Below are 12,008 nucleotides of genomic sequence, written 5' to 3'. Positions count from 1 at the left end.
GCCTCCGCCCCCAGCGCCAGTCCTTCCTCCTCTCACTGGCGGGTGTCCTGCCTCCCTCTCCGGCGCGTGTCCTTTCTCTGTCCCTGACGAGTCCTGCCTTCGTACCCAGGCGCGGATCCTGCCTCCCTCCCCGGCGCGGGTGCTGCCTCCGTCTCCGGCGCGGGTCCTGCCTGCGTCTCCGGCACGGGTTCTTCCTCGGTCCCCGGCACGATACTTTCCTCCGTCCCCGACAAGTCCTGCCTTCATACCCCGGCGCGGTCCTGCCTTCGTACCCCGGCGCGGTCCCGCCTTCGTACCCCGGCGCGGTCCTGCCTTCGTACCCCGGCGCGGTCCCGCCTTCGTACCCCGGCGCGGGCCTTGCCTCCGTCTCCGGCGCGCGTCTTGCCTTCGTCTCAGGCCAGGGTCGTGGCCACGCTCCTGGCGTGGACCCTGCGTACGTCCCTGGCGCGGATGATCCCTCCGTCCCCGGACGCCGATGCTCGGTCGGCGCGCCCAGTGCCGGGTCCGCCCAGTGTGTACGTCCCTGGCGCGGATGATCCCTCCGTCCCCGGACGCCGATGCTCGGTCGGCGCGCCCAGTGCCGGGTCCGCCCAGTGTGTACGTCCCTGGCGCGGGTGATCCCTCCGTCCCCGGACGCCGATGCTCGGTCGGCGCGCCCAGTGCCGGGTCCGCCCAGTGTGCACGTTCCTGGCGCGGGTGATCCCTCCGTCCCCGGACGCCGATGCTCGGTCGGTGCGCCCAGTGCCGGGTCCGCCCAGTGTGTACGTCCCTGGCGCGGATGATCCCTCCGTCCCCGGACGCCGGTGCTCGGTCGGCGCGCCCAGTGCCGGGTCCGCCCAGTGTGTACGTCCCTGGCGCGGGTGATCCCTCCGTCCCCGGACGCCGATGCTCGGTCGGCGCGCCCAGTGCCGGGTCCGCGCAGTGTGTACGTCCCTGGCGCGGATGATCCCTCCGTCCCCGGACGCCGGTGCTCGGTCGGCGCGCCCAGTGCCGGGTCCGCCCAGTGTGTACGTCCCTGGCGCGGGTGATCCCTCCGTCCCCGGACGCCGATGCTCGGTCGGTGCGCCCAGTGCCGGGTCCGCCCAGTGTGTACGTCCCTGGCGCGGATGATCCCTCCGTCCCCGGACGCCGGTGCTCGGTCGGCGCGCCCAGTGCCGGGTCCGCCTAGCGCGTACGTCCCTGGCGCGGGTGATCCCTCCGTCCCCGGACGCCGGTGCTCGGTCGGCGCGCCCAGTGCCGGGTCCGCGCTGATGAATGTGACGCCTGAGGCGTAGCGACAGAGACGGACCGGCGACCGTGCGCGAGCCGGATGCAGCAAACCCCGGTCGGCTGGGTGGGGCCCGACGCCGACCGCTGATGCCGCCCCCTCCCCCTCCCCCCGGCCAGACGCCACTCGCAAAAGCGGCGCGACGCGATGAGGCGACTGGGCGAGACCGGCGCAGCCGCGGCCAGCTATGCTGGCGACTTAACTTCTTTCCGGTCGGGCTTCCCATTAAAGGAAATTTGAAAATATGGAAACAAGTATCAGATTGATGGAATAGGCTCACTTATAGTTGTTGATATAATTGTAAGTGGGAAAGACTGCTCTTGACAGCACAGTGTCTTTCTTTAGTAAATATGCCTCTGAGTACGTCATGTTGCGCCGTTCTTCCTCGCACAACATTGATTGAGAGCCATTTGACGGCCGTGATATCTGGAAATCGTGTTCACGAACGCCAGATATGAATGTCTCGGCAATCACATTTTTGGCCTTGATTGTCGCATGGCTAATGGAATTGCAGGATTTGAATGACATTTTCATTCCGTCATGGTTGTCTGGTGACCTTGACATGGTCTCCACGAAACAGTCTGCACAGCTTTGCGGGCGTGTAGCTCAGAAGCCAGAGGGGTTTATGTCTTAAGTAGAGCAGGGCTATGAACTGCACCCAATGATTCTCAAGATGGCTATTCCAGTGCAAAACTTCATACAAATATGGAATGCCCCTGTAAACACCAGCCTGGGGCCTGGCCTCGCCGACTTTTTACGAGACATGAACCTGAGGAATGGGTCAATCAAAAGCCGCATGGCGTTTGGCGGCAGTTTATCTAGATATGTATGGCAAAGCAGACAATCATCAATTCATTTGTAGACAATCCGTGCCGACGGCAATCATTTATTCCTCATGGCACTAGATGAATATTGAAGTTTCGTTTTGAAGTAGCACATTTAATTGGCACCTTCGCATACCAAATCATAATAAACATGCGCAAACCAGCGGAAGCGCAGCGTAACAAGGTGTTACAGGTGTGGTCGGTACTTTGGCCCCTCGTGGTGTAACTGCCTAGCATACGGGACCGGCAGTGCCCGATCCGTGCTCGAATTCCGGTTGGTGGACCCAAATGACGAGGAATATCGCTAAACTGCAGAACGCTCAAAAAATTTTGACCCGTCAAAGCTGGAGTAGCTGATGTAAGTAAAAGATATCACCTCGCCTGAATTTCGAAGTTTCGGTTCACACGCATCCCCACGTACGCGTTATATTAGTTAGCTACTTTATTTTAGAAAATGTTCGTTTAGCGAGGTGACGCAGTCGTGAACTATGTTGGCCAAAAGCGTTTATAAAATTTTCGAGTATATTTTGTTTCCATCAGGTGTGTGGTATTTTCATCATTGTTCATACGATGCAGACCCTATGTCAAGATGTCATCACCAAGGCAGCGAACATAAGCCAAGAAACCACCAAAACAGCCGACATGCGTCAAGAAACCGTCAAGACAACTGTCACAAAGTAATGCTGTTAAACCAAATATGACTAGGGGCTCAACCCTCCGAATCAAATGACGAGTCATGCTACGTATTGTAGCACACCGAGCACCACCATGCACGCAGTGAGGTCATACATCAGTTCCTCGTTTAGTAATATCAAACCAGCAAGCACAATGAATAGCACATCACTATTCCCGAAGACACCGGGAACTGACATACGGTCGAGCACAGACCACCATCAAGAATGCCGCTCTGCCTGTTGGTTACCCTCGAGAGTCGGGTCCATCCCATGTTAATGTGATTCGGCGATTGCGTGGGTGTGCCCGGAGGCCCATTGACAGAATGGGCTCTGCGCTCCACGGCAATACGTCCCAGGTCTCGTCCGCAGCGCTCGGCAGCCGCTGGTGACGGATTCCGGTCTGTTCGGCCCGCCTGGGGGTGGGTTGAAGTGTCGCGGCCGGCTGGTTGGCTGGAGCATGCCTGCTCTCCATGGAAGATACACGTCAAACCTGATAGAGCTGCAGTTGGGCTACACCGTCCGTCGCGGGTAGGGCTGGTCGCCTTGATACGCCATTACCCGACCTCTCGGCATTGGCAGCGGAACGGTTCTAGATTTTGGAGAGTTGCTTCTGGGTTATGTCTTCATACGACCTTTCACTATGAGGCTGATATGATGTCTCTAAAACTGGAAGAGCAACTGCGTCCTCCGTCCCTCTTAGTCTAACGCATCAGGTTCTCGTCAGCGTTGGACACCCACTCCTAACCATCTGTGCATCCCAAAACGTCAAGCCTTCCCCGAACAAGCTTACATGTCCCCGACGAGGGGGGAGGCACACTGTCATCTTTTGGTGGAAAATGGTGAAATCGCAGCGGAACTCCACCGTCCGGTCTTACACCAGCGCGGCTAGCCAATGATGCTAATGGCCTTCAGCCGTCTAAATCGGCCGTGGCAAACGCTGAGACACACGTTGGTCTGACTGGGACTGGAAGGCCGTGCAAAGAGCTGGTGACGTCACTGCCGTCGGCGTCATGACGTCAGCCAACCAGACCACGCGCCGGTTATTTGTCAAGGTCGTCTGCTTAACATTCCGGGTCATCGCGGCGTACGACGGTTGCCGGCCGCCTCCCCGAATGCACAACCCCTTGGGGTCGGGACGGCCCCCCTGTCTCCATTCATCAGGCAGCGCCGTTTGCATGCGGATCAATGTGGAGGAACGTCCGCCGGGGGCCCGTAGAACACCTCCCCGGCCGGGCGGCGCGAGTTATGGATACGGCCGATTCGCCAAGACCGGGCCCAGGCCGAATTGTGCCGCGCTGCAGCGAAAGGTGGCGGCGGCCGAGCCGGCTGGCCCCACTCTGCTGAGGCCGACTGCTGCTGGGCGCGGAGTCGGCAAGACAGCTTACGGCCTGGTCTGAAACCGATGCACTGCTCTTCCTATCCATGGATAATGCTAACTTGGCGTATTGTTCTACGACGTTGAATTACTGGTCACACCCAAACTCCACAACAAAACCAAAGAAAAATACAAAGCTATCCTGCCAAACAAACCTCACGAAAATCCTTGACTAGAGAACTTGATCAATATGTAACATGACGGTAAATCGGTTGCTGCTTGGATACGTTCGGTTCCTAAATCCCCGGCCAAACTTTTTACACGCAAACATTGAAGTCTCAGGCATCGGGTGTAACAAGTCATATGACATTTTCTGACACAGCTAAGTTTTTCACGGCTGAAACAAAACATTGGTGCACTTTTACCATGGTTGAAAAACTAATGCAATGTGTTACTGTTACTGAAAAGTTGTGGGTGGGATTCTTAAGACCGGCACTTGATACAGCGGCAAACTTTGGACGACTGTGTTTCAGCTTTGGGTGCAAATTTTGCAAACAACTAACTTTGTAACCTGAATCGGATACGACTGTTCTAACACATGCCAAATTCTATCTTTTGGCTGTCTGGCTTCCTTTAAGGTCATCGTCGAAATACAAGTGCAAAGCATTCCCTTGTTAATGTGGCAATCAGTGAGCTTATTGCTAATTTAACCGATGGCGCTGGTTGACCGTTTATTATCATTATTTATTTTATTCATTATTATTATTATTATCTTATTTTTCATGACCTCTTTATCGTTGTAGCGTGTCGGCCGTCAAAACCGTGCTTTTTTGAACGATATTTTACCGAACGCAGCAAGGCACACCGTGTCTCTGATACGACGCGTTTTTAAGTCGTGTGTTACATAGCTGACGGTACGCTGGTACAGGCGCTCAGCTGGTACCAGCGTATTGTCAGCTGGTACAAGCTGAGCACGGTGTGTAGCACGGTTCGATCTGGTACCATCATACCAGATCTGGTACCCTCATACCAGATCGAACCGTGCTTCACACCGGCCTGAGAATAGATGCGGCAGCCACCAAACTGCGAAAATATACCACGGCCCCGGCTCTTTCGACTATACACCATACGCTGCACTCAAGGTAGCTTGAGACAAGAGACCGCATCAAACTCTGACATGTGACAGCTTCATCACTGTAAGAAAATGTGTCTGAACTCCAGGCTGCCACACCAAACTGAAAGGGTGGATTGATGCCGTGCGTACTCCTGAGATGACGCGCGACCTGCGAGGCGGCCCGCTCGGGCGGGGGATCCGTACCGATCGGTATGGATCCCCGCCACGCTCCGCGCCAGGGATCCGTACCGATCATCCCGGGCGCCCGGCTAACAATGCTGACCGCATCAGCCGGCCATGAAGTGCTCATTGGACCCGAGCCGACGCCGCCGGACGGCCGTAAACGAACAATATTACACTGGCCGCGGAAAATCCGGCCCTTTACGGGTCATCAGCGCGTCCGGAACGGCAGAGCGGCCATGAACGCGGCCCCGGCCGGGTCAGGTGCGCACCGGTCGCCCAGCGTCCCGCCAAACTACGACTGTACGGCTCTGTCTGGCTGGTTGTCTACGCTCGCCAGGTGTTAGTGGCCCTCTGCTTGCGGACGACTGCCCAGGATTCGTTGGAAGGAATGGGGTTTCCGGTCTTTCATGTCCTTGTTTTGCGTTCATTATTTGATTCTTGCGGGCTTTTCATAGGTTTATGACGGAGTCGCCCTGGTATTATACGCTGCAGTTGCTGAAAACCAAAGTCACAGGTTTACTCGAATTTACATATATTAAGGTTATTTAGCATTGAACACGCAATGTATGAACAGGGCGCTGCAACGAGCGGGCCAGAGGCCTGACGTTTTGGAATTTATATATATATATATATATATATATATATATATATATATATATATATATATATATGCGCGTACCAAGCGTTCATGGAGCAACAACAAGAATCAGTTAAATTCCTGCCCGCGTAGTTGATAACAGATACCGGAACATTAAGTAACAGTTGTTACTCAGTAGAGCAGGGTGGTATCACACCATGCCAAACTTTCGTGGGCAAGTTCGTACCTGAGTCTATATATTTGTTATAAGAAGGGATAGATACATGACATTGTTTCTGATGTGGCAGCAATGTCGTTACGCTCAATAGATGAGATATGCAAACATGAAGCCAGGGGTTAAAGAGTCTCTGATCTATCATATATGATCGGTGACAAACACGGACACTTGCAAGCTAACTGACGACAACATTTCGAAACTGAAAGCAAATTACAACAGGCCAGGCCATATTACAACAGACCAGACCGTACTACAACATACTAGACGACATTACAATATACTTATCCTCAAGCGTCAGTTCAGATGGTTCCAAATGTTGTCAGTGGCAGAAAAGACACGTGTGCATCCCTCCCGGCAACAGGCCATTGCCTGCTGGGCCAATTACAAGCGTTGATTTATTCGCATCAGTGGGGGTGCGTACGTTAGTCGTCACAGGCGGTGGTCGCGACGCAGGGAAAAAGCCTAGTGCTTTTATAAGGCGTTGGCAGAGCGATTCAGGCTGGAAAATAATTAAAATATTGCCCTATTATCGTCATGCCTGGAAGGTGTTTCAGCGGCACTATCAAGGGCGTAACTGGTCAAAGATGTAAGGAGTCTTTGGGTTTCACGAGAGCATGTTTTTTCTGAAGTAAGCCCCAAAGGTGGGACACTCCCTTTCAATGGCCACATTTCACTCGCGTAAACCACTGACTGGAAGGCTGACATTATTTCCATACATGTTCCTTTCGGGTGCTCTATGGTCACCATGCGTTTCCGACATTACCTGCTAGGGAGCAGCGATGCTCCGAAACAACTCAGGTTAAAAAGGATGAAGATATTTCCCAAAAATGTTTGTGCTTGCAGGTATGTCCTAGTGTACAGCGCAGCTCATTTTTCTTAAATGCGTCACCCGCAGCAAATTGAGCCCCAGTATGCGTTTTACCTGCTGTCCAGGGAATTTAATTTCAAATCGAATTCCTTGGTCCGGGCGTGAATTGACGTTCTCGGTATTCAATAGTCTCCACCGTATCATGAAGTTGTGGACCTTGCTGCTTCCCATGAGCATCGACGTATCGAAAGACTCCGCCTTTTGATTGGGTTCATTTGGGAAAGTTGGTGTGGTAAAATGGATCATACTGAACAAACACCACACATCAACACTCATCAAAGCTGGTGGTAAAATCTTGCAGCCTTTGAATGCTGGCGGTAACCTGCTTTTTAGCCTCGTTCAATCGCGGCCCAGCGGCTGGCAGGGCCCGAGACGAGCTTCAGACGGGCCAAGTTGTGAGGCCAGTCTTCCGGCACCAGAGTCCTTTGCTTCTCGGAGAGGAACAGTTTCAGAACAACTCGCCCAACTTTCTGGCGGCGGTCTGGTTGGAAAACATGGCTGCCCACGCCTGCCATTCAGAGCCCGTCGGCAGCCCCGCCCTCGGCCGTCACACAGCAGAGCACGCTCGGCTCACGGTTCGACGACGATTCCAATCGCCGGATGCGTCTACTCGATAGCTTTCAAACTCAGAGATTAAAGCGTCTCTTGGACGCCTTCGTGTCAGATCGGCATCAATTACGGCTCAGCAGGCAGCGTTGATTAGAGTTCTTCGCTCGTTGAGCTTGCGGTGTCCTGTCGGGTCTTGGCCAGTCCGCTCGGGTCCTGGCCGGTCCGGTCGGGTCCCGGCCGGCCCGGCTGGTCCAGAATCAATCCACCCGCTAATTCGCTGCTTCGAGATTCCTCCATCCCAGCTGGTCCAATCCAACCCCGCAGATACATGGGCTACGTCGTTGCTAATTCGTTATCACATTTTAATCTGTTGTTAATAACTGCGAATAAAGTGCACATGAATATATTAAATGGATTCTACACATCTCTCGCTTGAAAAAATAGCCAAGCCTCGTTCACAAGTGGATGAGTTCTAACATGGTTAGGCTGGTTTGCTGGGAATATGATGTAATACAGAGCAGCCGCAAACAAGACCCATGGTCGTAGCAATCGTGACCCAGTTATTGTGGTCTGATCTCTTGTGCAACATGAAACAGAATGCGGAACAATTCAGCTCTAGCTGAAATAACTGACCTATATCGGACACTGTCTCACCTGTCAGTACCTGTTGAATTGTGTGCAACATATCTGCAACTGACACAAGTGTGAGTACTGTTCTCATTAGCTGGCATACAGTTCTTACAAATAACACCAAATGACATTAGAAGCAAAAATTGTCAGGCAGGTAATGCACAAATGTAGATCCCGGTTGAAAAGAACAGCAGGACGCCGGTTCAGTACGTCTTCTGAACAAATAAAGGGGTTTCCACCCCTTAAATGATCAGGTACGTTTTACCTCTTGAACGCTCCAAATGAGGAAATATCGTAGAATTGAGCAATTGAGCAAGTAATTTCTATTGCACTAGCAGCAAGCGACGAACCAAAATTAATGGGGTATGCATGCCAGAAAATACTCGGACAATAAAACATTCGCGCCATTGCTGAGCCATGATGTCACACAGTGTCATGCCAGAGGGTCCACTACTTCAGCAGGCTGGCCGACTGCCGGACTTTGATGCCAGTAGTTGATACTTTTGCACGTCATCGCAGCTGAGCCTGCCAAACTATACAGCTCGTCACAACCGCCGCCGCCAGTGTCAGTGACGGCGTCACCGACGAGAAAACAATTGACGGCAAGCCCGCGGATGTGAATGTTATCAGGTAGATCCCATGCAGATCCGGGGTCCCTCCATCCTATCCCCTGTTGGAAAATTACTCTCTGGTTTCGCCTACTTCTTCCGGAAGCAGTATCATCAATGGTTACGGTAATGTAGCACTTGACAGGTAATACAAAGGACGAATGTTAATTTTTGATGCCGTTCGTCGTAAGAATATGTCTGCTACTCTTAAAGGGAATGCTCCAAGTTTGAAGATATCAAAGCAAGCATTAGATATGATGAAATCAGCTTACTTAAAACTATTGATATACTTGTGAGTGGAAAAGACTGCTCCACACGGGTCAACTGCTCTGTTTAGCAAGCATGCTCTTGTATTATGGCGTCGTGGATGCCTGAGTAGCCTTGAAACAGCCTCCTCGAAATAATCTGCCCATATTGACGGGCGTGTAGCTCGGAAACTAGGTGGGCTTAGGTCTTAAGAAGGGCAGGGCTGTGAACTGCACCTAATGAGCTTTAAGATGGCTTTTCCGATTCAAAACCGTATGCAAATGTCGAGCATACTCTTTGATGCTCTTGATAAGCGACATCATTCATGAATATGAGCCAAGCGTGACGTGTGTGATTTCTCATATGCTTTTCCCTTTTTTGAGACGCGCAGTGTTATGCGACTTGGGTTCAGTCTTTCGGAGTCACGACATCGGCGCCACGGCAAAAACCGACAGGACGATGCGATCAACAAGAACGATAAATTCATGTACCAGTTAACATATACCGGTTATTACTTTTACAGCAAATACTTGACCGCGCGTTTTTTGTGCTGTAGCACTTACGTCGCGTATAAATCTTTGCAGATCAAGTGAAGTCGTGTATAGACAATGACTCGTTAACTGTTTGCAGAAGTAACAAGTACAAGTTTTTGCAGAATAGGTTTTGTCGCGTAGCACAAATGTCGTGAATAAGAATTGACAGAAGACGTATTATCGTAGCCCTCCCTTTGGTAGGAATTTATGTCATATCACTAATGTCGTGGAACCACAATCTTCATGGTCTGGCCGGCTCGGGCTGCCGCCTTCACTCAGCGACCGTAACCGGCCGCTTTCAGCCGCCGTTCGGCTACAGTGAACCTTCATTTCGAGCCGTCGTGCTGTCGGGGCGGGTGGCTGGGTTTTTGCGGCCGCCTGCCGGGCACACTTGACCCCCCGCGGAGAGGCCCGGCCGCCATCGCAACATCAGGCGACGTCCGTCAGCCGCCGGAGAACGCTTCACACGTCCGGCGACCGATGGCCATGCCAATGATGCGGTCATTAGACAGAATCACCCTCCTGATTGCCAATAGCGTTATCGAAGCAGCCGGGTCCGCCGCCGTCAGTGGGGCCGCCACGGCCAATAGCCGCGCCTCGCGCGCTTTTGTTGACCGCTATGGCGCGAACTGCGGCCGGAATAAAACACAGGGCTCCTAGGAGATCGGTTATCGGAGCCGCGGGCGCCGGGAGACCTTGAGAAGTTGTGTATGGAGCTGCACAGCTTGGGCCGCTCAGTTTGTAGGGTTGGACAGATGTGCCAGGCTCCGGTAGCAATGGACAAAACACGGTTGGCTGTTTACAAGGCAACAACGTTTCAAATGGGCTGCTGTGGATGATCAAAATCTATATTACAGACCTTCGCAGGTTGGGCTTACCCGCGGGTTCTCAGACAGTACGAGCCGAATAACGGGCCAGGTGAAGTAACGATTTGAGGAAATTTCGGGCATTGGTACGGAATAGGGTAGATAGTAAAGAATTGCTGGGCCTGCAATTTTACAGACAACATAAATGAGTTATTTATAAGCATTTCTGAAACAGAGCGGATATTTTCGTGTCTATAACATTTAAAGCAGGAAAGGCCGGCGCGGAATGGACACTTATGAATAAAATGCTGTCTTAAGTTCTATATATATATATATATATATATATATATATATATATATATATATATATAGTACTTCCACGACCTGTGTCGATAGGCATGGCGGAGAAATGTGTAGATGAATGCCATTGGTTTGGGCACTAGTACCTTACGCAGCCAAAAATAATCGCTTTCCATGTTCCGAGCTTGAGTGATTGGACGGATCTGAAACCAAAATAAAAGCCGGCATAGCTCGATGCTGGGCGCCCTTGTCCACTTTTCGCTTTGCCCGATAAGCCTGACGAGCCTGTGTGCATAGATGGGCGTCTCACTTAGCACGTGCACACTACCCGCCTCACTCAGCACGGCACGCCAACCGTCTCACAATGTCTGGAGTCCGCCCTCGGCCTGCTTTGAGTGTGCCCTGGGCGTGCCCAGAGGTCTGGCCGTGGTTTGGTTTGCCAAGTGGGCTGGGGCTGTTAGGGGTTTGCCACATAACAGCCCCAGCCAAACTGTAGTAGTCTACTTGCCAGCCAGCAGGAATCTATTCTGATCAGCTGGAATTCAGCCTGCCTGATCAGAGGCAGTGCAGCCAGACTGACCGGAATGCCACAGCCAGACTGGTTAACCGTGATGACCCGGTCGATTAGCGGTCACTCAGCCAGATGAGTTAATAGCAGAAATCGGGGCCAATAAGCAACGACTTAGCCCGGCTGGTCGATAACAACTCCACTAAAGCTGCAAGGAAATCCACCCAGAATAAATGAACTAGAATGTCTTCCAAATATATCCCGAATAGGAACTCCTAGAGTCTATAGGCCATCAGTAAGCTAGTCATCCTAATCAGTAGTATCAGGACAGACTGGCCAGCAGTAACCTAGCCAGGCTGGCCAGCAGTACCCAGCCACGCCGGGCCAGCAGTAACCCGCCAGGCCGGGCAGACCGTCAGCAGTAGCACAAAGTGCCATACGTTTAGGAGTACTGGGCACTTCCACGAGTCGGGGAAGGCCTCGCGCCATTCCGTGCGGAGGCTGTTGACGGCCCGTCAGTCACCCGCGCGCACAGATGTGTGTTGGTGGCGTGCCCTCGCGCTGTGTTGACGTACAGCCGGTGTCTGGCGTGGACGGGGCGCGGGCGTGGCGATGGGTGGGCGGGTGTTCCAATAGCAGTGGTAGGTGGACGGGCGGCGGGTGTTCCGATAGTAGTGGTAAGTGGAGGGGCGGCGCGGGTGACGGTGGGTGGTCGGGTGTTTCAATGGAGGTGGTGGGTGGATGGGCGGTGGGGATGGCGTCTGGTGG

The sequence above is a fragment of the Pollicipes pollicipes genome, unplaced genomic scaffold, assembly GCF_011947565.3.
Source record: "Pollicipes pollicipes isolate AB1234 unplaced genomic scaffold, Ppol_2.1 Scaffold_3447;HRSCAF=4054_pilon_pilon_pilon, whole genome shotgun sequence".
NCBI classification, from domain to species: Eukaryota; Metazoa; Arthropoda; class Thecostraca; order Pollicipedomorpha; family Pollicipedidae; genus Pollicipes; species Pollicipes pollicipes.
This window is presented reverse-complemented; position numbering follows the sequence as displayed.